Genomic DNA, 27,970 nt, shown 5'->3' on the forward strand with positions numbered 1-27,970 from the left:
CCTCACTTGTGCTCTCTCTCTCAAATAAATAAAGTCTTAAAAAAATAAAGGAGCTATACATTTGAGAGCTAAGGCGTCATTTTAGGGTAACCATCTTCAATAACATATGAAAAGAATCAGAAAACCCTGATCTGCTGGAAAACAATAGGTTAAAGCAAGATGTATAGGGATAAGCAGGAGAGAGAGAGAGAGAGAGAGAGAGAGAGAGGTGAGGAGAGAAAGTGGTTAAATAGGAACTAGGTTACGGGGGGCTAACTTGTACTTTTAATTCCTTGTGAAGTTTAAATATACCAATTGGGTTTGGTTTCTGTGACTACTCCTATAGTCTTTTAAGATGTGTGTGTGTCTTAAATGAAATTAGTGACACTCTTTACTTCCATCTTCTATTTTATTTCCTAAAGCATCACAAAGGTGTCCAACCCTTGGCCATTTGGAGACAGGAATACCATAGTTATTTCAATTTTTAACACTTGTATTTACTTGAACTTTGGCTTGTAGACTAGAAGAGATCTTGAAAAGTCATCTTGCACATTTCCTTCTTTTTTTTTTTTTTTAAGATTTTATTTATTTATTTGAGAGAGAGAGAATGAGAGAGAGCACATGAGAGGGGGGAGGGTCAGAGGGAGAAGCAGACTCCCCGCCGAGCAGGGAGCCCAATGCGGGACTTGATCCCGGGACTCCAGGATCATGACCTGAGCCGAAGGCGGTCGCTTAACCAACTGAGCCACCCAGGCGCCCGCACATTTCCTTACTTCTAATTAATACTGCATCTTGCCCATTCCAGATAGATCTCTCCTATTTTTAGTAAAGTCCAGGTAGTGGAATTCTATACTGTTTGGTAGTAATTCATTTTTAATGTAAAACAGCCCTCATAACTAGGATGTATTACCTCCCGTGCAACATAAGTAATTCTGATTGCAGTGACTCATGTTTCCCAGCCAAACCAGGGGGCAAAATCTGTTCACACAAGAGTAACAAAATGGTATTTCTTCACATCTGTTCCCACAGTCTTAGGAATTTCAGCCTTACTTAAAACTCTATCAAATAGTTCGGAGAGTCTCCAAGAAATTTTTTCTGTGTATTCCACGAATTACTCCTCTCAGCTTTGAAGTGACATTTGCCTTTTCTTTCCTTCCAGCTACGCTTCCTGTAGCAATGGCTGTTGTCAGTCCTGAGGAAACATACCCTTCTCCCCCAACCTGAACTGTCTTCCAGAAAAGGAGGCTTCAATCTGATAATTCCTCTTAATGCTTTAAATGTCCCCCAAATATTTTGGTAAAACATCACTTTCAGCTTTTACTTGCCTTCTTTTTTTTTTTTTTTTAATTTTTTGGGTAGCATCTTCTTAGAGTTCAAGGTTAGACCCCAGATTTGGCCGAGAATAACCTGAGTGATAGACATGGTATTTTCCTTAGAGCTCCTCCTCACTTTTGACACAGCTCTGTTGCACTAGGGACTGTCTTTCGTCCCTTGGTACTCTCTTCACTCAGTGAATTATTCTTCCCAGGAGTCTGCTTGGTCCACATGCCAATGGACACTTGACAGAGCTGCCCGTCCTTCCTCAACGCCCACCGCCGTGTCTGGGTTCTGGAATCACCGTCACTGGCTCAAGCTGGCATCCTAGTTGTACACACATGTGGACAAAAAATTCTGCCAATGGAGCAGAACCACCTTAGATACTGGTGATTGGGGATACATCCTTATAGGTAGCTCTTCTTTATTAGGTTCCCGATTTATGAAATTATTATCCTGTTTTCCACATTTGACCTGTGGTCTCACCACATCTATGAAATTATAGGTCATCCTATGGGTGCGTTCTTTACGGTAATGCCAAAGAGGAAAACTACTATAGACAGAGATATTTGCGGAGGATTCTAGGACCATTTCTATAACCAGATATCTGGAGTTGTCTTAAGCAAGCACCTAGCCAAGTGCCCCTAAGTGCTCAATATACATTTACTGAGTCAAGCCAAGCATCCTGGCCTGAGTCACCCTTAGACCTGACCTCAGAATTTCAAAGTTAATTGAAGAAGAGCCTTCTTACGAGGTTGATCTCGCCTCTTTGTAAAATAGCCCCAGTTCTAGTTTTTTCTTTTGGGTCTTGTTTTCTGCCCATGGTCCTCTCTGTGGCTGCCCTCTGAGCCACCTCCAGCTTCTCCGTGTCCTCTTCTATGTGAGGCACAGCCACGAGCGGCCACCTTCTGACTGAGTGTAAGGGCCTTGGGAGGACTTACCACTGACAGCATGGCTCTTCCCGGCCATCCTGGTGGAGGTCTCCTCCCTCCCCATCCCTCTTATGGAGTATCTTCTGCTCCACACTTACTGGGAGAATGTCCTTCCACGGTCCCCTTTCCCTCTCCTTTTCCTGTGTGCCTCTTTTCTCGCTCCTCTCAGGGGCTATGCAATACCAGAGTGGCTGCCCATGCACCAGCAGAGAAGAGATGGTGATAGCTCGAGAGCCCAGGGGAAGGAAGTCTCCCTGGGAGGGGGCCACCTCTCAAGGGTGGGTTAGGTCTTCATCAACTCTCTGTTGCCATCTACCCTCCTCCACAGATCCCTTGACCTTGAGTCTCCGCTTGCCCTGCCTTCCCTGTGCTCAAAGACAACCAGGACCTCCAGGGTGGCCCAAGCCCGGGTTTGGTCGGAAGTGACCCGGGCTCAGAAGGGTTAAGGAGAGGAGCCTTGATGGATGGAGAAGATTATTAGGTATCTTTGAGGTTGCCGAGGAAGGGCTTTTCCCTGTCATCCAACACTCCCCTTTCACATAATCTCTGGCCATGGCCACGGATAGGAGGAGGGGAAAAGGAGGAAAAAGGAAAAAAAAAAGTTTTCAAAATAATTTGGAAAATCCTTGTACACGCTTGTGTTTCCATCTGGCAGCACGAATCCAGGACAGCAATAGACCCTCAGAGGCAACAACCAACTGGGAATTGAGTGGAAAAAAATAGGAATCCTAGACCCACAAACTGTCCAGTTTTTTTGGTGGGAGAGGGAGTGGGGGTAGGGATTAAGTCAAATCTTTTTGGGGGAGGGCTCAGCTCTGGGCTTTCAGGGATAAAACACTAAAGATCAACTCCATGTGTGTGACCCAACTGTCCTGGAAATTTCAACTGGAAGAGAATCCAAACCTTAAGTTGTGCTTATAACTTCAGCCCCAGTAAGAAAAATCAGGTTGGGGGGGCACAGGGTGGGGACCAAGTCTTAGGTGGTGGGGGAGGGCTTGGGGATGGATGCGGTGGGGACAAGGCGGAAGAGAGCTATGTCTTTAATTCTGTCCTATGGTTATACATATTTTTTCTTCTATGAATGGGTTTTGCTGTAAATTATAGCTTTGCCCGTGGTCCCTTGGGTCAAAAGAAATAGTCTCTAAACAGAAAACAGCTCTGATTGGTGACTTTCCTTCTTCCCTCCCCAACCCCCTTCCTAATTGAAACCAAATGTGCAATATATTGGATGCTGGGATCCCTGGCGCTCTCCCAGGAATCCTCAGAATGTGAGGTTTCTCTCAAAGCATCTTGCATCAGCCTGTGGATGTATGCCTACCGCCGGGCTCCTTCACCGGCAAAGTAGAAAAAGAAGCGTTTCACAACAAATTCTTTTTTTTGGGGGGTTGGGGGGCACGTAGTGGATTATAACTCTGTTTTCTTCTTTCCAAATCTGTGTACTTCTGGATGAACGTAAGTTATGTGTTTTTGTTTTTCTTTCCTTTTTTTTTTTTTCTTTTCTAAAAACGAAAGCTCTGAATATGCTTCTGATGTCTCAGGAAAAGTTTTAAAAAGGAGGCAGAAGGGGGTTTTAAGCCAGGCGAGGAAGGGAAGGGAATGGGGCACCATAGACTTGAGAAATCTAAGACCTCACATTTTTTGTCGGGGGGGGGGTAGTCCTGGATTTATATTTACAGAGGGAAGAATAAAGAACACTAAACCAAAGAAGATGGGAGCAAAACAGACGAGTCCATGGAGCTGCAAGGTCCAATAAACAGCCTTAGCAGGGTTGAAACTTGGCAGGCAGGACAGGCTGATTGCAGAGCTGGTTTCCTTCGGCATGGACAAAGCGGAGCGGGGGAGCAAGGTTTTTAGGCGTTTAGTAGTGGTGTTTGAGGGTCCCGAGTTTTGGAGAGGACAACTTTTTGTACTTTCGTTTTCTTAGCGGTGTCGCTGACTTCCTTGTGCGGAGGGCAACTTGGGACGGGGGGTGCCTTCACCGTGAGGTTTGGGGTGGCTCGGAGGGGGCCTGCGTGGAGGGGACACTTTCCACCCTGCCTGGCTGGCCCGGGGTGCCTTTCCCTTTGTTATCCAACGGCTTGGGACGGTTTGCAGTTGGGACCTCTGCGTCCTGGCCGAGGTTCCAGAGTCCCATCCAGGGAGAAAGAGAGTTTTTCCAAGTGGCTGAAACTCTCTGGCCAGCTGGCGGTTTGAGGCGGGAGGGAGCTCACACCATTCAAGCCAGTGGGGGGTCAGCACCATTTTGCCGACTGGTTTCTGCGTCCTCTCCCTAGAGGAACGCAGAGTTAGAGCTCCGGGAAGAGCTTGAGAGACCCATCTGGCCCCTCATTTTGCAGATGTCAGAAATGGTAGCAAGGAACTGACAAGATCAGGGACGCACAGCGCGGTGGTGGGGCTCCAGTATTGGGGCTGGAAATGAAATTGGGGCTTTCTTTGCTGCCAATCTAGTGCTCCTTCCACACCTGCCTCTACTTTCTTGTTCGTTTCATGGCTGAGATAATGGAGGCACTTTAATGAACAAGTCCCCTCAGGGACCTTAGTTACCTGACGGGAGGATGCGGGAGGTGGTTCATCAGCTCATGGCATCTATGGTCATACAGTTGACCCTTGAACAACAGGGGTTCAGGGTGCCGACTGCTGTACTGTCAAAAATTCACGTCTAACTTTTGAGTCCCCCAAAACTTAACTATGAATAGCCTACTGTTTTTTTTTTTTTTTAAGATTTTATTATTTATTTGACAGAGAGAGACATAGCAAGAGAGGGAACACAAGCAGGGGGGGTGGGAGAGGGAGAAGCAGGCTTCCCGCAGAGCAGGGAGCCCGATGCGGGGCTCGATCCCAGCACCCTGGGATTATTACCTGAGCCGAAGGCAGACGCTTAACGACTGAGCCACCCAGGCACCCCTGAATAGCCTACTGTTGTCCAGAAGCCTTGCCGATAACCAACAGTTGGTGAACACATAGAGTGTATGCTACATGCATGCATATGTGTGCACATTATATGCTGTACTTATATAGTAGTGGAAGCTAGAGAAAAGAAAATATTATCAAGAAAATCATAAGGAAGAGAAAAAAACATTAGCAGTACTGTACTGTATTTATTGAAAAAAATCTGGATTAGCAGACCCATGCAGTTCAAACCCCTGTTTGTCGAGGGTGAACTCTATTTGGTTGTGTGTGTGTAGAAAATAAAGAAGCTAACATCTGAGTACTTACTATCACGGGGCTTCACATTCAGAACTTTCTTTATATGTTTTATGAATTTTTACATTTCTGTAAGACAATTCTTCTTTTATAAGTAAGGATATTAAGGCTTAGCAAAGTGGAGAGAGTTGCTCAAGGAAATGCAGCTAATCAGCTTGAAATTCATGTACGCCTGACTCTAAAACCTGTGCCCCTTTTTTAAAAAAAAAATCATTTGCATTTTACTTTTTTAAATTGAGGCATAGGACGTAATGACTGGATATTTGTATACATTGCAAAGTGATTGGCTCACCCTCTGTATCCTCACATTGTTACACAAGACCGTCTTCTTGCGATGAGAGCTAAAATCTGGGCTTCACGTCTCGAGGCCATAGTGCCCCCCTCACTCCTCCACACACACATTTGGTTACTTCCCCAGTCGAATTCCACATTTCCCTCCATGACCAGGAGGTGAAGGTATCAGGCGAGGGAGCAGCGCAGATTGTCTCGTGGAGATCGGGTCTCTGTACGTGGCTGAGTATCCGGGTGCCAGAAGGGGGCTGCAGGTGGGCATCTCTGTGTGCTTGGAAAATACTTAACTCTGTTATGCAAGGAGCCTGGGATTTAGAGTCAGAAAAACCAAGTTCAGGTTCTGGCTCTACTTTTTACTCCTGGCAGGGTTGCTTTCCTTTCCTGCACCTTGGCCTCTGTATTTATTACATGGGAATAAGGGCAATATTTTTCAGTATTATTGTTTGAAGAGATATTGGATATGAATGAGTTCTGGAGCCTGGGAAGGGCTTAACCATACCTGTTCTGATAATGATGATCATTCTACACCCTGGAAGGCAACGTGGGGCGGCCTCTGCCATGCTGGTTGTGGCAGCCAGGGCTTGTGTTGGTGGGAGGGCAGCTGTATTTGGCTGTGTATACAACTCTGAAATGGGAGGCCCCAGTCCCCGTGTCCATCTCCTTTGGGTGGAGGCCATCCCTCCTCCTGGGGAATATTTCCAGGGTTTCTATCTGAAGCTCCCCTCTGGTGGCCTGGCTTGGCCATCACTCCTCACCCAAGGAAAGCGGTGGGGGGCTGGAGGACACCATGTTGTTCGGGCATCCCCTGCTTCGGTCCCCACCCCCTCTAACCAAGAGGGGAGTGTAGTCAGGAGACGTCCCTTGGTTTCTCCTCAAAGGAGATCGGCTTTTGAGGAGCTTCATGTCTAGCTAAGGGTAGATCCTTGACCCAAGACTCTCTTGTCCCGGGCAGGTGCATCTCACCCGGTCTTTTACCTCATGTTTCCCTTTCTGTGCCTGTAGTCAGAAGGAATGCAGCCACTCTAGGGGGTGGGGCAGGCGGGCCAGCGGGCAGTGGGGAGGGCCCTGCCTCTGCTTCGGGTCCAGATCTGCTTGCTTTATAAACACCAAAGGTAAGGAAAGCGGGGGAAGGCATTTTCAGAATCTTTTACTAAGAATCCTCAAATTGAAACTTCCAACAGCATCTGTATCTGTGAGATAATAGAATATGCGTATTGGTCTCTGCCCCTGGCTCTTGGCACAGGGCTCCCAAAGTCCTCCTCCTTTTCTAAGAGCATGATAAGAGCACTGGGGGCATTTTGGTTCCAGGCTTTGGTCTCTGACTCTGGTTCCTGACACAGAGCTCCTAAATCCCTCAGAAATTTCCTGGGTGATAGGAATGTCCTTTGTTCTAGTGAGGTGACTCTGGGGGGGGCTCCTGGATAGGGTCTGGTCACCAGAAAGACTGAGCCCTGATTAGAAGCCTGGAGTTTTCAGCCCCACCTGCTGTCCTCCAGGAAGAGGAGAGAGGCTGGAGGGTGAGTTAATGATCCATCATGCCTATGTGATGAAGCTTCCATGAGAATCCCCAAAGTATGTGGTTTGGGGAGCTTCCGGGTCGGTGAACACGTCTATATACTGGGAGGGTGGCACGCCCCAACCCCACAGGGACAGAGGCTCCCGTTCTTGGGACCCTCCCAGACCTCACCTATGTATCTCTTCTGGCTATTCATCTGTATCTCTTATCATATCCTTCTTTATTTTATTTTTTTTTAAGATTTTATTTATTTATTTGTCAGAGAGAGACACAGCGAGAGAGGGAACACAAGCAGGGGGAGTGGGAGAGGGAGAAGCAGGCTTCCCGCGAGCAGGGAGCCCGATGTGGGGCTCGATCCCAGGACCCTGGGATCATGACCTGAGCTGAAGGCAGACGCTTAACAACTGAGCCACCCAGCTGCCCCCATATCTTTCTTTATATAATAAACTGGTAAATATAAAGGTTTCCCCTGAGTTCTGTGAGCTGCTCTAGCAAATGATCAAATCCAAGGAGGGGGTGGTGGGAACCTCTGATTTGTAGCCAATTCAGACAGAAGTTGTAGACCTACTGTTCGCAGTTGATGTCTGCACTAGAGGGGGAGAGTCTTGTGGGACTGAGCCCTTCACCTGAGGGGTCTGCACCAACTCCAGGCAGTTTGTGTCAGAGTTTCTGGGTGCAGAAAACCCACACAGCTGGTGTCGGAAGTATTGTGAGTGCACGAGTGGAGGAAACTGAGTTTTTCCTAGACGGTGTCTGAGCACAGAGTGGGAGCATCATCCAAAGGAGCCCCATCAGCCCCCACTATCCTCCAGCCTCTCTGTGAACTGTCTTCTCTTCTTCTACAGTCCCTCCCTGGACTTTAAGTCAGATGAATTACCCATCACACATAAAGAATATAGTTCAGACTTTTCCATGTGATTGCATTTCTAATAGACATGCTAAAAAACGAGACTGGTTGCCCCCCCCCCTTTGGTTAACATCACACCATTCTAAATTAGTGTTCATTCTCAGACATGCTTCTCAAGCTCCTTTATGAGATCCACTTTCAGGAATTTTACATCACCCACACCTCAGACACGCAACCCAAACACATGTCTCACTGGCATCCAGAAAGCTCACCCCCATTTAAAAAAACGGACCTCCATAGCCATGCTGAAGTCCCGTGCCAGCTCACCTGAATGGTGACTGTCTGAGCGCAGACACACTGGGTTCTTTATGCCCTTTGCCCTGTTGGAGACCGTGCACCATATGAATCGACTCTCGCAGTGATGATGACTCAGTCCAGAAATGTGTCCAACATCCCCAGGTATCTGAGAATGTCTCTGAATTCAGCAACCATCCACAGCGAGGGCTGCTCCCCAGTAAATTAGAAACCTCGGTGGAACTTAAAGACCTCCAGAACCATTACGTCAGAGTATCTCCAGTTGGGCGTTGGGAACCAGTACTTTGAAGTGTTCCCAAAGTGGTTCTACTGTGAACCTCTCCTGGTAAATATCCACGTCTGTCGCCTCAGCCACTCCTTGGCACGGATGAAGGGCAGGCTGCGGGGAGAAACCAGCCTGGACTACATCCCCCTCGGCCATCATCCTATAACGAATTTAACTCTTAGTGCCTCCCTTCTCTGGTTGCCTTCTGTGAGCTTCCTGCAGACCTCCTCATGATGTATACAACCTTGCTTTTCCCCTTACGTGGAAGCTTGTCAAGGGGTCACACTCTTTTCAGTGTGAAGTCAGACAGACCTGACTTCCAATCCCAGTCCGAGCTCACCCACTCTGGGACCCTGGGCAACCTGCTCAAACCCCTTAAGTCTCAGTCTCCCACTCTGTGAAATCAGGATTATAATTCCCATTTAATGGGCATTACAAATGCCACCTGCAAGCACTTGGCATGATGTTGTACATGTAACTAGATGAGGTCAATGCGGATAATTTATATTCAGTTCAGTGCTGCTGCTTGGTTCTCCTTGTTTTCCCATGGCCCATTCCTCGGTGAAGAACATTCACCTGCCCAAGTCCACTTCTGCCAGCAACACCAAAGTGCTCTCTCAGCGCAAAAGACGTGGGTTCAAGTTCTGGCTTGGCCACCACTTATTAGCCATATGACCTGGGACAAGATACCCAATCTCCTTGGATCTTTTTCTCATATCACAGATTTGTTAGGAGAAACAGGTGCTGTTAGATATTCAGGGAGGCCAGCGCAAAACCTCACACATGGCACATGCTCCGAAAAAGTGAATGCTCAGTAAATGGTGCCTCTCTTGTTCTGAGATGATCATCGGTTCCTCATGGGCTACAGGCCCACCGTGCGTGACTCTTGGGGACCGATATCTTGGATTGATTCCTTTCATTTGAACATCTAGGTTAGGTCATGGATGTGATTCGTTGGAAATTGGCCCTTTTGGATTTGAAATGACAGCTGTCATGTCATCTCCTCACCCCTAATCCTCCTTCCCCCACCGCACCTTTACCCAACCTTTCCCCTAATACTGGAGACATACCTGTGCCCAATACCATCTTGTCACTGGGAACTGATCACAAGAGTGGATTACTTGGCCTGGGGTCCACACGACACCAGAAGAAAAAGAGAATTGGCAGTTTTTGGCAGGTAGGGAAGAAGGAATACTAGATGTTGTCCATTGGGCAAGTTAATCCCGTTACAATGAAAAGGTTTAGAAGCCATTACCATGAAAAGAGAATCCTATTACAACGAAAGTATGAGTCACAGTGACGAAAGCTGTTGTAACTGAACGCAAAATGCATTCAGGAAAGGGAGAGATGAGCTAACAAAAGAGAAATTCACGTTTTGTGCTTCTGTAGGAGTTCTCCAATAACGGACTGGTCCCACCAAGGGTTCCAAGCTGGAGGGACCATGGGGGGCAAACTGGCCTTGACTTGTTCATGTTCACCTGTTTTCCCCTCCTTCTCCTCACACCCAAGTCTCTACCTCCCTTCCCCATCCAGCTACACTTCTAAGAAATTTCATACCTGTTTCTCTCTTGTTGTTCTGGGGTCCCTTGGCAATTCCATTTTATTTTATTTGGTTTTATTCTATTCCGTGAGCATTTATTCATTGCCTATTAGTGTAAGACACTCTGTTTAACATTTTTAAATAACCATAGCTTAATAAGGGAACTAAGATGTCCAGATGCCTGTCTGGGGACATTCACCAGAACATCCATCACCTAATGGCTAAAGTGATGGTCTCTCTCAACTTTCTCCATCTCTTTTCATTCAACGTGCCTGCCTTTGGATTTGTTATGATTGAGCCTGTGTTATTCAGACATAATTGAAAATAATTCTCTTCTTATTTTGATTTCCTTTCTTATTTTTGCTTTCTATCCTTTCTGTTTTGTGTGGAACTACTTGATGTTTCCAAGTTTCTGTAATTCTCCAAGTAATGGAGAATCCCAGCATTTGGCTGGGTATATGCTTTTTTTTTTTTTTTTAAGATTTTTATTTATTTATTTGACACAGAGAAAGACAGCGAGAGAGGGAACACAAGCAGGAGGAATGGGAGAGGGAGAAGGAGGCTTCCTGCCGAGCAGGGAGCCTGATGCAGGGCTTGAACCCAGGACCCCGGGATCATGACCTGAGCCGAAGGCAGACGCTTAATGACTGAGCCACCCAGGCGCCCAGGGTATATACTTTTTAGCTGGAATCTCACCTTGGCCTCCCAGCACTGAGAAAGGTCAGGTCCTACCCAGCCCAAGTGTCCCTGAGTCTTGGAGGAGCAATGAAAAGGCAAAGAAGCTCTAAAATGGGCTTAGACTCACTCTGAAGCCCCTGGGTTCAGCTGGGCTTCTCTTGGACACACTGGGCAGGGTCTGCAGTGGATCACTCATTCACCTGTCTTGTGGATTGTATTTTGTGCCTAGACAGACACCAAAGAAATGTCGGCAGAGTCCCTTGGAGCTACTGCTCAGAGGTTAATGCTACCTACACTGTGGTGTGTGGGTCGAAGGGGAGGGCATGTGAAGAATAGAGCCTCCAGTGCAAAAGGTAGTGAGGGAGAAGAATATGTCATAAGGTTTTGGTCCCAGCACCATCATTTTCTAGATTTTCTAGAAGTCTTTTAACCTCATTGGGCCTCAGTGTCCTCATCTGTCTCCGTCATGAGTTTTTATCCCCTCCTTTTTAGGTTCAGATAAGATAATGTATAAGAAATTTTGTATACTGGAAAATTCCATGCCTATGAAGATGGTAGGTGGCATGCCCTTTGGGATGCATTTCATAGGTAGCTAATCCAGCAAAATTTACTGGATGCAAGATTGTCTTTAGGGTCTTCATGGCTTAGGCAACCAAAAGTAAATTGAGATGGGAGATGGATTAAAAAGAAGGACAAAGAGTATGTGAAAGAGAGATAATGTCTACAATTTGAAAGTCAAGGAGTAGTAAAGGGGAGTTGTTGTTTTTCTAAATAAACGTATGAGTATATATAGCTTTGATTAAAAAATGTTCCAAATATAAAATAATTCCTTTGCCATATATGTATTGTGTGTAAATTTAAAGTTTATTGTTTGTATCTTGATTATAAATTTTTATGTATTCATAAAAAAAGATGGACAAATAATCTAGTTTTTTTTATTGCTTCTTTAAAAATTTGAGCATTGTATGAATTCAGAAGAATCAAACAATTAAAATCTTGGCGAGCTCTCATATCGAAGAGAAGCAGTTTCTCACTGATATAATGCTTTTACTCCAATGGAGCTGATTTAAAAAAACCCAGATTTTTTATCCATTATGAATTTTATAGCATTCTGGGAAGCTCTGTCATAACTCTGTTTTTGCTGAATTCATTTATTTATTTCTTAGCAAATAGTTATTATGTGCTTACTCTCTGCTAGGAGCTATTCTAGGTTTTAGTGATCAAGAAGAACAATAAGGTTTTAGATGTTTATGATCATTCATTACCTTAGACAATCACTCCTTTACATTCTGCAGAGCAATAGTATGAATTCAGGCAAAATTCAATTTGGAAAATTGGTATCCAGGATTAGGTTAATAAGATTTTGCTGTTTAAATTTTCACTGTAATTCAAAAATAGTTCTTGTATAGTGAGTATCAGCAGAGCCAGATGTTATATAAAAAATAAGATACAAAGTTTAATATTTTATTTTTCATAATTTCTTTTTTTAAATTAGTAGACTTTATATTTTAGAGCAGTTTTAGCTTTACAGAAAAATTGAGAAGAAAGCACAGAGTTCCTGCACACTCCCTTTCCCTTTGCACACAGCTTCCCTATTAACATCTTATATTAGTATTACATTTCATTTTTCATTCAATTACGCAATATGTATTTATTAAATATCCACTTTATGTTCTACACTAGTAATGATGGAGGTAGAAAAGAGTAAATCATATTTATGGCCCTCAAATTGTTTATAATGTACTATACCTACATGTTGGTGTCCCTCATTCATTAAAATTTTTTTGTTGTGCACTTAGTGCCTGCCTGATTCAGACTAAGGTTTAGTACAGTGCCTGGACATAGTAGACATTTGATAATTATCTGTTGAATATATGAAAAATGAGAATGAAGGATCTAGAAGTAGAAGACATCATCCCTGTCCTTAGGAGCTTGGGGAACAACTGACACCTATGACAGGGGCTAGAGAAAATTTCAGAAATAGATAAAATAGTAGTGGATCTCAGTAAAGGTGACATTGATGTAGGCCAATAAGGCATAAAGTGATCGGCGACAGTCCCAGCTTCTTTATTGGGATTGTCTTCCTTACCAGAGGCATACAAAGCTTAAGAGGAGGGGTGAAGGTTACAAGGCTGCTGGCACTTGTCCTTGAGGCCATACCCTCTTGAGATTCTGGGGAACAGGCTGATCTGAAGAAGAGAGCAGTGGCAGTTAAATACACTCAAGAGCAGATAATTGTTCCTAAGACAGACATAGTTCTACTTTTAGGATGTTTACATTGTGTAGAGTTTGTTAGGGAGAGAATGTTAAAATAACATCACAGAAAATTTGAAATCGAAATCCTAGTCCTAGTAAATCCCAGCAAGTTATTTTTTGGATATTGACAAACTGATTCTAAAGTTTATATGGAGAGGCCGGAGACCTGGAACAGCCAACTCAATATTGAAGAAGAACAAAGACAACCGACAGCCGATTTCGAGGCTTACTCTGAAGTCACAGACGATATGGTATAATCAAAACACTGTGGTGTGGGTAAAAGAATAGATAAATAGACCAATGGAACAGGATAGAGAGCCCAGATAAATACAGTCAACAGAGCTTTGACAAAGGAACAAAGGCAATGCAATGGAGAAAAGACAGTCTTCAGTAAATGGTGCTGGAACAACTGGATGCCTATGTGCAGAAAGAAAATGAATAAACTGAGACATAGATCTTTCAGAAGAATTAACTTAAAATGAATCATGGACCTAAATGTAAGATACAAAACTAAAAAAACTCTAGAAGATAATGTAGAAGAAAGTTTAGGTGACCTTGGGTATGGCAATGACTTTTAAGACACAACACTAGAGATGTGATTCTTTTTTTTTTTTTAAATTTTAATTCCAGTTAGTTAACATATTGTATCATACTAGTTTCAGGTGTGCAATATAGTGATTCGACACTTCCATACATCACCCCGTGCTCATCACGACAAGTGCGCTCCTTTATCCCCATCACCTATGAAAGATGCGATTCTTGAAAGAATTGATAAGCTGGGCTTCATTAAAATAAGAAACTTCTGCTCTGTGAAAGACGATGTCAAGACAATGAGAATACAAAACACAGACTGGCAGCAAATATGCCAAAACCACATCCGATAGGGGATGGTTATCCAAAATATGCAAAGAACGCTTAAAATTCAGTGATAAGAAAAGGAATAATCTAATTAAGAAATCAGCAAAAGACATGAACAGACATCTCACTAAAGAAGAACACAGATAACAAGTAAGCATATGAAAAGGTGTTCAATATGATATGTCATTAGAAAATTTCAAATTAAAACAACAGTGAGTTACCACTACATACCTGTTAGAATGGCCAAAATCCGGAACACCAACAACACTAAATGCTGGTGTGAATGGAACCACAAGATCTCTCAGTCATTGCTAGTGGGAATGCAAAATGGTATGGCTACTTTGGAAGACAGTTTGGCAGTTTTGTTTTTAATAAAACTAAACATACTCTTACCATCTGATTAAAAAGTCATGCTCCTTGGTATTTCCCCAAATGAATTGAAAGCGTATGTCCACACAGAAACCTGCTTCAGATATTCGTGATGTTTATAGCAGCTTTATTTGTAATTGCCAAATGGATAAACTGAATGGGTAAACTGTGGTCCATTCAGACAACGGAATATTATTCTGCAGTGGAAAGAAATTAGCCATCAAGCCATGAAAAAAACAAGGAAGAACATTCAATGCATATGACTGAGTGAAAGAAGCCAATCTGAAAAGGCCAATCTGCATTCCGTGTGATTCCCGCTCTACGACATTCTGGAAAAGGCAAAACTATGGAGACAGTAATAAGATGAGTGGTTGTTGGGCATTAGTGGGGAGGGAGAGATGAATGTGCAGAGCACAGAGGATTTTTAAGGCAGTGAAACTGTTCCGTATGATACTAAATGGTAAATACATGTCATTATAACATTGGCCAAACCCATAGAATGTACAACACCAAGAGTGAACCCTAATGTCAACTATGGACTTTGGGTGATAATGATGTGTCAATGTAAGCTCATTGAGTGTTAGAAATGTACCACTGTTGGGGCTCCTGGGTGGCTTGGTTGGTTGGGCATCCAACTCTTGATCTCAGCTCAGGTCTTGATCTCAGGGTCGTGAGTTCAAGCCCCACAGTGTACCACGGTGGTGCAGGATATTGATGTGGGGGAGGTTATGTGTAGGTGTTGGGGGGGTGGGGTAAGGGGTATATGAGAACACCCTAGTTTCTGCTCAGCTTTACTGTGAATTGAAAACTGCTCTGAAGAATGAAGTCCCAAATCCCAAATTCTAGCATTTTGATTTCATCTTGGCTACCTTTTTATTTGAAGGCAGACCTTGTATTATAGTTATAATGATGAGCATTTTTTTTTTAAGATTTTATTTATTTATTTGACAGAGAGAGAGAGAGCGCACAAGCAGGGGGAGTGGCAGGCAGAGGGAGAGGGAGAAGCAGGCTCCCCGCTGAGCACAGAGGCCAACACAGGGCTCAATCCCAGGACCCTGAGATCATGACCTGAGCCAAAGGCAGACACTTAATCAGCTGAGCCACCCAGGCACCCCATGATAAGCATTTATATTTAAAAATCATTTTTCTTTTTCAGATAACTATTGCTATTGTACCCTAACTTTAGTCATATCTTATTTATTAAAGGTAACAGAGGCAAAATCCTTGCTATCAATGGTTAAAACGATTGATAAAGACTAATTTAACAGGTTGATAGCAGATATTTGGGAAATCTGTTTGTCACAGCATTCAAATTATAATAACTATCACCTGGAAGGATAATAATTTGTTTAATGTAACATGCAAATATTCTCACTTAAAATCATGGTATGGTAGAAAGAGTAGGATAGGCCAGGTTAAAAGAGTAAGCTTTTTTTTTTTAAAGATTTATTTATTAGGAGAAGGAAGGGAAAAATGGGGGGGGGGAATTGGAGGGAGAGATGAACCATGAGAGACTATGGACCTGAGAAACAAACAGGGTTCTAGAGGGGAGGGGGGAGGGGGGATTGGTTAGCCCGCTGATGGGTATTAAGGAGGGCACATACTGCATGGAGCACTGGGTGTTATACGAAAACAATGGATCGTGGATCACTACATCAAAAACTAATGATGTATTTGTATGGTGACTAACATAATATAATAAAATTAAAAACTACAAAAAAAAGATTTTATTTATTTATTTGACAGGGAGAGACACAGTGAGAGAGGGAACACAAGCAGGGGGAGTGGGAGAGGGAGAAGCAGGCTTCCTGCGGGGCAGAGAGCCCGATGCGGGGCTCGATCCCAGGACCCCGGGATCATGACCTGAGCCAAAGGCAGACGCTTAACGACTGAGCCACCCAGGCGCCCCAGCTTTTTTTTTTTTTTTTTAAGATTTTATTTATTTATTTGAGAGAGAGTGAGAGAGAGCAAGCACACGAGCGGGGGGAGGGAAGGGGCAGAGGGAAAAGCAGACTCTCCGATGAGCAGGGAGCCCGATGTGGGTCTTGATCCCAGGACCCCAGGATCATGACCTGAGCCGGAGGCAGATGCTTAACCACCTGAGCCACCCAGGTGCCCCAAGAGTAAGCCTTTTTTTAAAAAAAAGTCTTTATTTTAAATTCCAGTTAACATACTGTGTAATATTAGTTTCAGGTGTACAATAGAGTGATTCAACACTTCCATACATCACCTGGTGCTCATCAGAGCCCAGGTTCTCCTTAATCTCCATCACCTGTTTCACCCATCCCTCCCAACCCCCGCCCCCTCTGGTGACCGGCAGTGTGTTCTCTAGAGTTAAGAGTCTTGGTTTGTCTTTCTCTCTCCTTCTCTTTCCCCCTCCTTTGCTTATTTGTTTTGTTTCTTAAATTCCATATACCAGTGAAATCATATGTATTTGTCTTTCTCTGACTGACTTATTTCACTTAGCATTATACTTTCTAGCTCCATCCATGTCATTGTAGATGGCAAGATTTCATTCTTTTTCATAGCTAAGAAATATTCCATTGTATCCATATACCACCTCTTCTTTATTCATTCACCAATCGATGGACATTTGGGCTATTTCAATAGTTTGGCTATTGTAGATAGTGCTGCTATAAACATCGGGGTGCATGTATCCCTTTGAATTAGTATTTTTGTATTCTTTGGGTAAATACCTAGTAGTGTAATTGCTGGGTTGTAGGGTAGTTCTATTTTTAACTTTTTGAGGAACCTCCATATTATTTTCCAGAGTGACTGCCATCAGTTAGCGTTCACACCAACAGTGCACAAGGGTTTCCTTTTCCCCACCCTCGCCAACACTTGTTTCTTGTGTTGTTGATTTTAGCCATTCTGACAGGCATGAGGTGATACCTCATTGTGGTTTTGATTTGCATTTCCCTGATGATGGGTGATGTTGAGCATCTTTTCCTGTGTCTGTTGGCCATCTGCATGTCTTCTTTGGAAAAAGGTCTATTCATATCATCTGCCCATTTTTAAATTGGATTACTCATTTTTTGGGTGTTGAATTTTTAATTTTAACTGCCACCTATTAGCAGTTGGACTTTGTGCAAGTATATTTTAAACCTATCTGCATTTCAATTTTCTCCTCTATAAAAAGCAATATGAAATTTCCCTATCTTCTAGTTCAATTATGTTAATCACTATCCATACCAGCACCCACTCCCCCATTTTTCACTTTTATAGCTAAGTCTTCAATCACTACAGTCTCCCTACAGTTCTCACCCAATCCCATGTGCTCTGAATATCCTCCTCTGTCCTCTCACGTTCGCTCAATGCTGCCCTTCTCTAAAGGCCAAGCTTAGTTTCAGATGCTCTGGCCAACTCAGATCTTACTTCTTGGAATCCCTAGTTCTTTTGGTCACAATCACATCGTCTAGCAAGGAACATGTCTTAGGTGATCTCTATAACTCACCTTGTAGCATAATCCGTAAGTATTTGCTGAACTCTCAATATATATTCTATTAAGATCTTATTATTTGCCTATCACAGTGTTATTTGTTGCTGGGAAAATTCTTAGAGGGCTGTAATTGAAGCCTCATCTACTGCAGTCTTTGAGGATGTAAAGGAGCTCAATAGATTTCTATTACTTGGTTATTTGGTAAGATCAGTATGTCCAGAGAGCCAGGTTATGGAGAAATGGTGTAAGCACTGGGCTTTCTATCAGAAGTACTGGGATCAGTTCCTGCTTCTCATGAGCTGTGAAAATTGAAGAAAGGAACTAATTAATGTCTCCGTGAGTACAAATGAGGAGGAATAAACTCACATGTGAACACTTGGTATCCTGGGTATAGAATGCATACAGGGCTAATTTTTTAAAAAGCAATAAGTAGAGAATGGTTATTCCCAGAGACTCAATTCACGTTTCAGGATACAGCACCAGATTTGGCTTCTCCTGGCTTGACAATGGGCAGAGCCAGTATCTTTCTTCTGATCATGCTTCTTCTTCTTTCATGGGTTTGCTCAGACCTCTGGGAATAGAAGTGCTCACCTTTCACCTTCCCCTCCCACAGTAGTGCTCAGTTTTCTCTGAAACCCCTTTCATTGAAAAAAATTATTATTTATTTTTTTTAAAGATTTTATTTATTTATTTGACACAGGAGAGAGAGACAGCAAGAGGGAACACAAGCAGGGGGAGTGGGAGAGGGAGAAGCAGTCTTCCGTGGAGCAGGGAGCCCAATGCGGGGCTCGATCCCAGGACTCTGGGATCATGACCTGAGCTGAAGGCAGACACTTAACGACTGAGCCACCCAGGCACCCCTCATTTAAAAAAATTATTAAAAAATTCTCATTTGAACATTTAGTGTCTTGTAAAAAGCAAATTAACTGTTGCTTATTATCATGTTTTGAGGTGAAAAAAATTTTAAACCTTTTGTTCAGCCATTCATTACCAAAGGGACATCAAGCTAGGATATACATTCTAGACTTATGTGGGTCCCTCAAAGGAGTGAGAAAAGTTACTTTCTAATCTTTTTGCTGTGCTTTTGGTGATAAACTTTGTTTTTGCAGGATAGAAGGTGATCGATGGTCTTCCTATTATTTCTTCACAACTTTCTGATGTTTACTTGCCTCCCTAATTCTCATGACTTAAGGTGCTAACTTCGGCCCCGCTAACCAGGTCCACAGGCACCCCACTTTCTCCAGAAAAAAGTGGGGCCTCTGCTGTGCTGTATGCTTAGCTATAGGAAGTTCCAGCTCTAGGATCCCAAGTCTCCTGACTTTCATTTTCTAACTGATCATGTAGTTGCCAACACTTATGATAGATACTCAAAGACACTCAGTGTCTAAAGTTATCCTATGAATCACATGCAAACTTGTAATGACTGTGCACTTCCAGGTGATCCTATCCCCGGGAGCTTTGGGCCTTGGGCAGATAATCTGGGAGATAACAGGAGCACTGAAATAGGCGGACGGTCTCATTTCCAGGCCCAGCTTCCCAAGTAGTATGAATCTTGAAAGGGATTTCAGTGTTTAAGATCTAAGTCCTCATTTGAGTTGGTCCGGGCAAGGAAAAGTCTGGTGAAGTCCTTAGGCAGGTAAATAGAAAAAAAAGAGTTTGACACTTTACAAATGGGCCCACATTGGTTATCTGCAGACTGTGTGTAACACACGAGTCCTGGTTTTGAGGGAGATGGTGCATGTGAAGAGTCTAGATACACTCACGATGTTGCTTTGCACAAAGTTGATTAAGGCATGAGCTGGGGTACCTCCCAATTCTCTTGAGAATAAGCTGATACTAGGTTTTCCAAAGAAGTATTGAAAAAGTCGTAATGAAAAAAATAGAAACTTTATTGAATGTTCTTATACTTCATGCTATATTTTAGTAGTGTTTTTTATAACAAAGTACTTGGCGGGGTGGGAGTGGGGAAGCTGCTATAAGATTCAGTGCTTGGAGCGTCTAGAGGTTCTTAATCCAGCCCTTTGTAGGAGCATAAGCCATAACTGTCATCCCCGATTCGTTCCCAAATTTACTCAGCCACAGTTCCTCAGAGCCGTTGGAGAAGTACTATGATGCTATTCAAAAATACATTCAGGGGCGCCTGGATGGCTCAGTTGGTTAAGCGGCTGCCTTCGGCTCAGGTCATGATCTTGGGGTCCTGGTATCAAATCCTGCATCAGGCTCCCCGCTCAGCGGGGAGTCTGCTTCTCCCTCTCCCTCTGCCGCTCCCCCTGCTTGTGCATTCTCTCTCTCTCAAATAAATAAATAAATAAATAATCTTAAAAACAACAACAAAACCCCAAAATACATTCAAATCCATCCCTATGATGAGGTTCCTACTGAGTGATCGGGCAACAAGCATTAGGGAAGAACATCTACCCCACTGATCACGGGGTCTTAAAACACTTTCTCCTGAAGAAATGAGGGTTAGATGACAGTGGTGAGAGAGCATGGGGATGCCTAGATCCACGTCCTTTGCTTTGATCAGAACTCAGCAATTCCCAGCCCCGCAGCTAGCCATGACTCTTAGGACCAGGCAAGTGGCTTTAAGTGTGAGGTGAGTAGTGTTCCATATTCACAGAAGATATTCTCTTGGCCAGCCCCCTACCCCCTGGGGAGTAGCTTTGCTGATGCTGATGTAGGGAGCTTTGGGAAGTTAATGAAATGGTACAGAAGGCTGTATGGAACAGACATTCTGCAGGAGTGGCTTTGGTCATGGGTTTCTGAAGGAGCGGAGTCTCTGCCGCTTACCCTTGGTGAAAATGCAGGAACAGGCTTTTCATGGGAGGCAGGTGCTGATGGGATAGACTCAGCTCTCTAAACATCTTCCCTTGCAATTATCCAATTTGATGTTACTCAAAACTGAACAATATATAGACGTATTTTATAGGAAATTTTTTTCCAGCTCCTCAGAGTAATTGATTATTTAGATGTTTTAAAATATGTATAAACATAAAACAAACATAACTTTAAACTCGATAAAGTAAATTAAAAACATTATTTTATTGTGTCAGATGATGTGGTCAGTTGAAACTAACCACTAGTGTGGAGAGTAAAGATAGAGTGGAACCGTGTGGCCTCAGGGCCTAGTCTATGTTTAATCTGGGTTGTTATTTAAATGTAATTAATATGCATGCAAAAAATGCCTGTTGGTGTAAGTATGTTAAGCAAATTGTTAATAATAGCCTCAAGGGTTTATAAGTTCAGGAAAATCAAATCTCATATTTAACCAAACTCTGCAAGTAGGAAATGGTCAAATGGCAGTTTTTATTTATTTAATTATTTATTAGAGAGAGAGAGTGCGTGCAAGGGTGGGGGGTGGAGCAGAGAGAGAGGGACAAGCAGACTCCACGCTGAGCACAGAGCCTGATGTGGGGCTCCATCTCACAGTCCTGAGATCATGACCTGAGCTGAAATCAAGAGTCCGACACTCAACTGACTGAGCCAACCAGGTGCCCCCAAATGTCAGTTTTAATGAGGTATCATTTGATAATTTGTTAAATTGTCTATTCACTTGAAAAGGTAAGATCAGCCTGGTGGTGATATTAAAATTGCTACAAAAGAGTATCTCACACAATTACTAATAGAATTAGAGGCAGAACCATTCTGCCTTGTGTATTTATGCTTTGGGTTTCTGCTTATAAACCGGTAGGTGTTGGTATGTGAGAAGTCAGAGTCCACATCATGCATCTGCTTGCAGCATGAGCTGACGTCTGTGGTGAGCCGTTTGAGCTGCCCCATGCCAACGATGACTCAGCTCTCCCACCGTGTCCTGTTTGTAGATTGGCTCTTGACTTGATCTGGCTCTCATTTGGCTTTTGGACAGTCGTGAACACGAGTGGAAAGACAGGCACTGAAATTGCACGTCTGTGCTTGGTTCCCACCCGTATTAAGAGTTTCAAACTGTAGAATCGTAGATACAAAATTTTAAAAAATCTAGAAATTTTGTGGGCGGCAAGAATACAATTACACTTGGGGACACTGCTTTTAAACTAAATTCTGACTCCATTGTTTCTTGGGAAAGACTTTCTGATCTCCCCACTCTCTTTTAAGTGTTTTTGTAATTAAAAATAACAATCATGGGGCGCCTGGTGGCTCAGTTGGTTAAGCGTCTTCCTTCGGCTCAGGTCATGATCCCAGGGTCCTGGGATTGAGCCCTGCGTCGGGCTCCCTGCTCCACGGGAGGCCTGCTTCTCCCACTTCCCCTGCTTGGTTCCCTCTCTCCCTGTGTCTCTCTCTGTCAAATAAATAAATAAAATCTTTAAAAAAATGAAAATTAAGATATTCATTTAAAAAATAAATAAAAATAACAATCATGATGAATTCAGAGTGATGTGTTTATTGTGTACCAAGATTTGGGTGAAGCCCTTTCTCTACATCATCTCACTGAAGGCTTGTGAGAGTTGTGTGAGGTGGGTGTTTTTCTTATTTTACGTAGGCGGACATGTGGCGTGCATCACACAGCGGTTTGCACGAGGGTCTCCCTTATCATCACACCCGACTTTTCCCCACTGCTTTGTTGCTTTCCGTACGTGAACTTCCATTCCGTATCGGGAACTTCCCTTACCCTGGAAGCAGGCACCACTGTTTTATAACAATCTCCTTAAAAGCCTGTCTTTTTCACTGGCCAGTGGGTCTCTAACCTGAGTATATGTCAGAATCACCTGGAGGGATTTTTAAAAATGCAGATTCCAGGGTCCACCACAGGCTTAACTGAATTAAGACATTTTCTGCGCAGCATCCAGGGACCCTGCATCTGTCTTCTCAGCAGCCTCCCCCAGGTGACTTTATGGCCAGTGCTCCTCTGATGCCCTTTGAGTGAAAGCGTGTCTGACCGCGGCTGCCTCGTGCTTGTCTTCTAACCACCTCTGCATCCCCAGGACTTGCTCACTAAATGTTTGTTGAATAATTCAGAGAATGAATGAAGAAACAATTATCAATAGAGAATATGTTCTTGAGAAGAGCACTCTTTTGGCCAGACCTTTGGAAAAATGTAGAGATACATGTTTAAATATCACGTAATATACTCAGGCTAGACTCTCCCCCAGGGCCCACACGTGGCAAGAAGCCTTCGAGAAGGTGGCAGAAAGCACAGCTCTGTCTTCCAGAAAAAGAACAAAACCTTGCCAGGTCCTTTAGCATGGGATAGAATCTGTCTTCCTCCCTTTTAATAAAACCGAGATCAACTGAACTAGAAAAATTTGGATGCCTGGGAGGCCCAGGAAGAGGTCAGCTTCCCTAGTGTTTTATAGATGAGAAGTTTTCTGCTTAACATATAGTTCTGAGGTCAATGTGGATTAATTCTGTTATTCAGCAAGAGGGTTTCTGAATGCTTACTAAGTGCCTTGAATGTAATAAGGCATGGTCTTTTTTCTTCCTGGATTTATGACCCATCAGAAAATTCAGGAAACAGTAAAGCCACACGAGTGCGTGCGGGGCTAGGGGCTCAGTGTCTTCAAGTGCAAGAGCTCACGGAAGTGCTGGTACAGCGGGGCCCCTGGAGCTGGGAGTTGCATGAGACTGGCTAGAATCCGAGAGGCAGGAAGCAAAGAGAAGGCAGAGGGGAGCCTTGGCAGTCAGACTGCTTATGGCTGGTTCAGTTAACAGAGAGGATGTGCGCCTGGGGCGGTAGAAATTTGTACCGGGGAGCACAGAGAAATACCATTGCCTAGATGTGTTTTCTTACATTAAGGGGAGCTTCGGATGTTGTGGAGTTTGGAACATTCTTTTTTTATCTTGAAGCAGGTAAAGTACTGTTTTAAGAAAACTAATGTGACTGTAGCCTGTAAGGTACGTGGGAGGGGAGAAGGGATTGAGTCAGGAGACTCATTAGAAGGCTGCTCTCAGTCATCCAGATGTGGTTGGGTTTGGACCAGGTTGGTAGAGTGAGCAAGGAAAAGCCCAAGCGGCTGTGGAAGATACTCAAAGGACACGAGGAGAGAGCACTGCTGGAAATGGTGCCGAAGCCCAGGGAAGCTCGCAGGCTGGTGATGTGCATCCAAAGACCCCATTTCCCCACAAGAACTCTTTGTTGGAAACCAGCGTCTTATGCTCCTGACCAGGACCCCAAGTCAGAATTTCTCACATAGCTGTTTCACCCTTTGTTGTTGGCAGAACAGATGGCTCAGAAGATCCTGGGACGGTTTGCCATTTCTCTCTCCTTCTCTGCAGGTTGTCTCTTCCTCGCCTGGTTCCCACACTGAGGACCCCTCAGTCCTGACACTTCTGCATGGGACCTACCAGGGAAATCTTGCCAATCAGACAAAGGTGGTGTCTCGCAAAGTACAATCCTCGGAAACCTGTGGGTTTTTAAATAGACAACAGCAGGGGCACGGGCAAGGGCCAGAGTTCTGTGGTCAAACAAGTTTGGGAAATATTCTTAGAGAATGACCCAGGTTTCTTTCCTGCAGGACTTGCCAAGGTCTTTAATATGGTAATAAGTATTTTGGCTGTCCAAGACAGGGGTAACTTATAGCACTCCACAAATGTTTTGGACCATGGAATTCTTTTTTTCAAGAAACGTCTTAAGGGGAGAGGGCTTCATAGCATACATTTGGAGAAATTAGAGACTAGAGAGTTTGCCTTAAGAATAAGTCTCTTGCAGGGCGCCTTGCGGGTGGCTCAGTTGGTTAAGCATCAGACTCTTGGTTTTGGCTCAGGCCATGATCTCAGGGTCCTGGGTTTGGGCTCTGTGCTCAGCCCAGAGTCTGCTTAAGATTCTCTCTCTCTCCCTCTGCCCCTTCCCCCACTCACGTTCTCTCTCTCTCTCCCTCAAATAAACAAATAAATTTTTAAGAATAAGTCTCTTGCACTAAAGGTTGGTGGTGAAATGGAGAGAAACAGGAGACTGGAATTTTGGTCTGAGCTCTACTACTAACCGGTTATCTGGTCACTGGACTGCCCTGGGTCTGTTTTCCCAGATGTTACACTAATACTAGATGAAGCCTTAAGTTCTTTCAACTCCAGAAGTCTATGATCATGTGCACATTCAGAAGAACATCATCTGTGATTTTTCTACTCTGTAATAACACTGGTGGCAGAGACAATGGTGGGGAAAGTTGAGGGCAGAGGGGCAGTGACAACAAGATGAGTAAGATGTGGTCTGAACCCTGAGCTGATTATGTGGTTGGGCACAGTTCCAGGGCTGAACTAATGTAGCAGAGATAAAAAGAAGTTTCCAGTTTGTTCTCAGGCCTCTCTGAATCCAGCCGTGTTATCTGGTGCACGCGCAAGGCCGAGTTAGTGCGATTTCCCAGTGGTCACTTAACCATCTAGCTACAGATTTGCAGATGTGAGCCCTTAGATAAATCAGTTAGCCATCTGGGCCTGGGTTTTCTTCATCTGTGAAGTAAGGGAGTCGGGTTAGATCAGAGGCTTCTGATGGTTTCTGAGGAGAAACTATTTTTGAGTTGTTCTGGTTCTTACCTGGAGATGTTTGTCATCTTCCACCCACTCAAGGCGGATGGGCCCCAAGGTTTTGTCTTCATTTTTCTTCTCTTATTCTCAGATCATCTTATCTGCCTCAGACCTCACTTACTGCTTTTATGTATTTGATGTTCAAATATGTATGTCTAAAACTGAACCTTCTCTTGAATGCCAGACCCTAATTTCTACCTCTGTGCTCCACGTGTTTACCTGTTTCCATCTTAAGAAAACCAATTCTTTTTTTTAAGGGGGGGAGGGGTGGAGGGAGAGAGAGAGAGAATCCCAAGCAGACCCCACGCCCAGCACAGAGCCCGACGTGGGGCTCGATCCCACAACCTTGAGATCATGACTTGGGCCAAAATCAAGAGTCGGATGCTTAACAGACTGAGCCACACATGCGCCCCTTAAGGAACCCAATTCTTTATGTTCAAAACCAAACTCACCATCTTCCCTTATGTACCAGTTCCTCTTCTGGTTTTCCCAGGTTTGTTAATAATGACATGCTCCTGGTCACATGCAGGTTGGAAACCCACACTTCTTTGACGCCTTCCTTCTTCCCTGCTGTAGCAAATCACTGGTCAACCCTCAATTCTCTCTGCATTACCATTTCTTTCTTTTCCCTTCCTGATGTTGTTATTCTAGGTCAGGATCTGGTCGGCCCCTTTGCCCCTTGTCTCTCCTAAAGCATCTCCCATGCCAGATTAAGCCCGTAGCCTCTCTGAATCTGCCATCCCTCTCTTCCAAGGCTGACAAAATCCTATTTATATTTCAAGAGGCAGCTAGGTGATGCCTCTTCACTCCTTCAGGCCTCCCCTGAACACCCCACTGGCCACATTTCTCCTTCTTTTAGCACCTTATTCTTGTCTATCTTATTATCCCCCCAACCCATATACATATATGGTTATAGCCCTTATATCTTATGATATACATTATACACCTTCTTGGAGGCCAAGGGACATGTTTCCTTAACCTGTAGCACTTGCAGCACCTGATATGCACTAGGAGCTAGAAATGCCACTGGATAAATTAATATTACATTATTTACCCATTATTCAAAATAGTCATCTATAAATCGAAACAACATATTCATCTTAATAACTGATCTAATCAAACGCTAATTAAATAAAATAAATAATCTATAAATCCCAAAGTAATTAAATCTTGGCTTTGGTGTCCCACCATTCTTACTTTTGTGTCTAGTGTAGGGATGATTTTCTGAAGAATTTTGATTTTTATTTCAGGTACAATATTGGGCTAATAAAGTCATTAACTTACAGTTACAGATAACTTGTCTCTCTTGTGAGACCATCCCTAGGAAGCTGCTGGCTTTGCTACTTTATTCATCAAACCCCAGGGCTGGTTTCCTTTCTAGCTGGAGAATCGCATGATGATGTGATTCAACGCTGGGGCTTTGGAGTAGGGCAGACCTGGCTTTGAATTCTGACTCTGCCTTTGTTCTCTGTGCTACCTTGGCAATTTGCCTCATGTCTCCCAGACTGCAGTTTCTTCATCTGTAAATGGAGGTCATAATACGTCTGTCCTGTAATTATTGCAGGTGCTTGTTCTACTCCTGGGAATTGTTCAGGAGTAAATCTCTCGTTTCCCATCCTCATCTGAAGGGCTCGTCCAAACCTGGTGGGTTTTCTCTCGGTTCTGTGGCTCACCACGCTGTCCCATGTGATTTCAGAGGCAGACTGGAAAGTTGAGACAGAAATGCAGGGGATGTTGGTGCCTGTTTTCCTTGCCGGGGGGAGGAGGAAAGCAGATCCGTATCTCTGATTTAGAATCAGATGATGACAAACAGCTCATGAGATCCTTTTCGTTGGAAAAAAAAATCCTCTACCATCTTCTCTTGCCCCAGTCTCTGAGATCTCCAGGCTTCCTAAAAGGCTACACCACTGGGGTTTCCAGTGAAGAGCCAGCCCAGTCCAGGACATAAGATCAGTCTCCTGTCTTATTTCTGTTCATAGAACAATAAAGGAAGGAGGCTACCAATTGCCAAGCATTGAATACCTACTATGTGGTAGGCACATCTTACAGGTAATTACGATTACTCTTTTTTTTTTTTTTTTAAGATCTTATTTATTTGAGAGAGAACGGGTGCCTGAGTGAATGGTGGTGGGAGAAGGAGAGGGAATCTCAAGCAGACTTGGCCCTGGGCGTTGAGCCGAGGGGGGCATGGTGGGGGATGGACACAGGAAATGACTCGATCTCATGACCCAGAGATCATGACCTGGGCCTAAATCAAGAGTCAGATGCTTAACTGACTGAACCACCCAGGCGCCCCTAGATAATTACAATTATTCTTTTTTTTTTTTTAAGGATTTTATTTATTTATTTGACAGAGAAAGATACAGCGAGAGAGGGAACACAAGCAGGGGGAGTGGGAGAGGGAGAAGCAGGCTCCCCGCGGAGCAGAGAGCCTGATGCAGGGCTCGATCCCAGGACCCTGGGATCATGACCTGAACTGAAGGCAGATGCTTAGCTGACTGAGCCACCCAGGCACCCCTACAATTATTCTTAATAACTTCATGAGATAGGCATCATTACTTCCATTTTACAAGTAAGTGGAAGCGAAGATTATATAGCTAGTAAATCTCAGAGAGAGGCAGTGAACCCTCATTGGTCTGCATCAACTTTAGCATCTGAAGCCTGCAGTATAATTAGACCAAATTACCCCTATGAGGGGAGGGTTTCCTGCAG

The 27,970-nt window shown here is 43.9% G+C and overlaps 1 protein-coding gene across 1 annotated transcript in view; it reads left to right on the top strand.

The window, feature by feature from the left end:
• Positions 1 to 3,507: 3,507 nt before the first annotated feature.
• Positions 3,508 to 27,970, top strand: part of DDR2 (discoidin domain receptor tyrosine kinase 2) — a 152,227-nt gene continuing 127,764 nt past the window's right edge. The window contains exon 1 of the mRNA XM_045876802.3: positions 3,508 to 3,677. The gene's annotated coding sequence lies outside the window, so the exon portion shown is untranslated. The remainder of the gene's footprint in view (positions 3,678 to 27,970) is intronic.

The sequence above is a fragment of the Mirounga angustirostris genome, unplaced genomic scaffold, assembly GCF_029215605.1.
Source record: "Mirounga angustirostris isolate CCGP_5_RB_7025 unplaced genomic scaffold, mMirAng1.0.hap1 SCAF_6, whole genome shotgun sequence".
In the NCBI taxonomy this organism is placed as follows: domain Eukaryota; kingdom Metazoa; phylum Chordata; class Mammalia; order Carnivora; family Phocidae; genus Mirounga; species Mirounga angustirostris.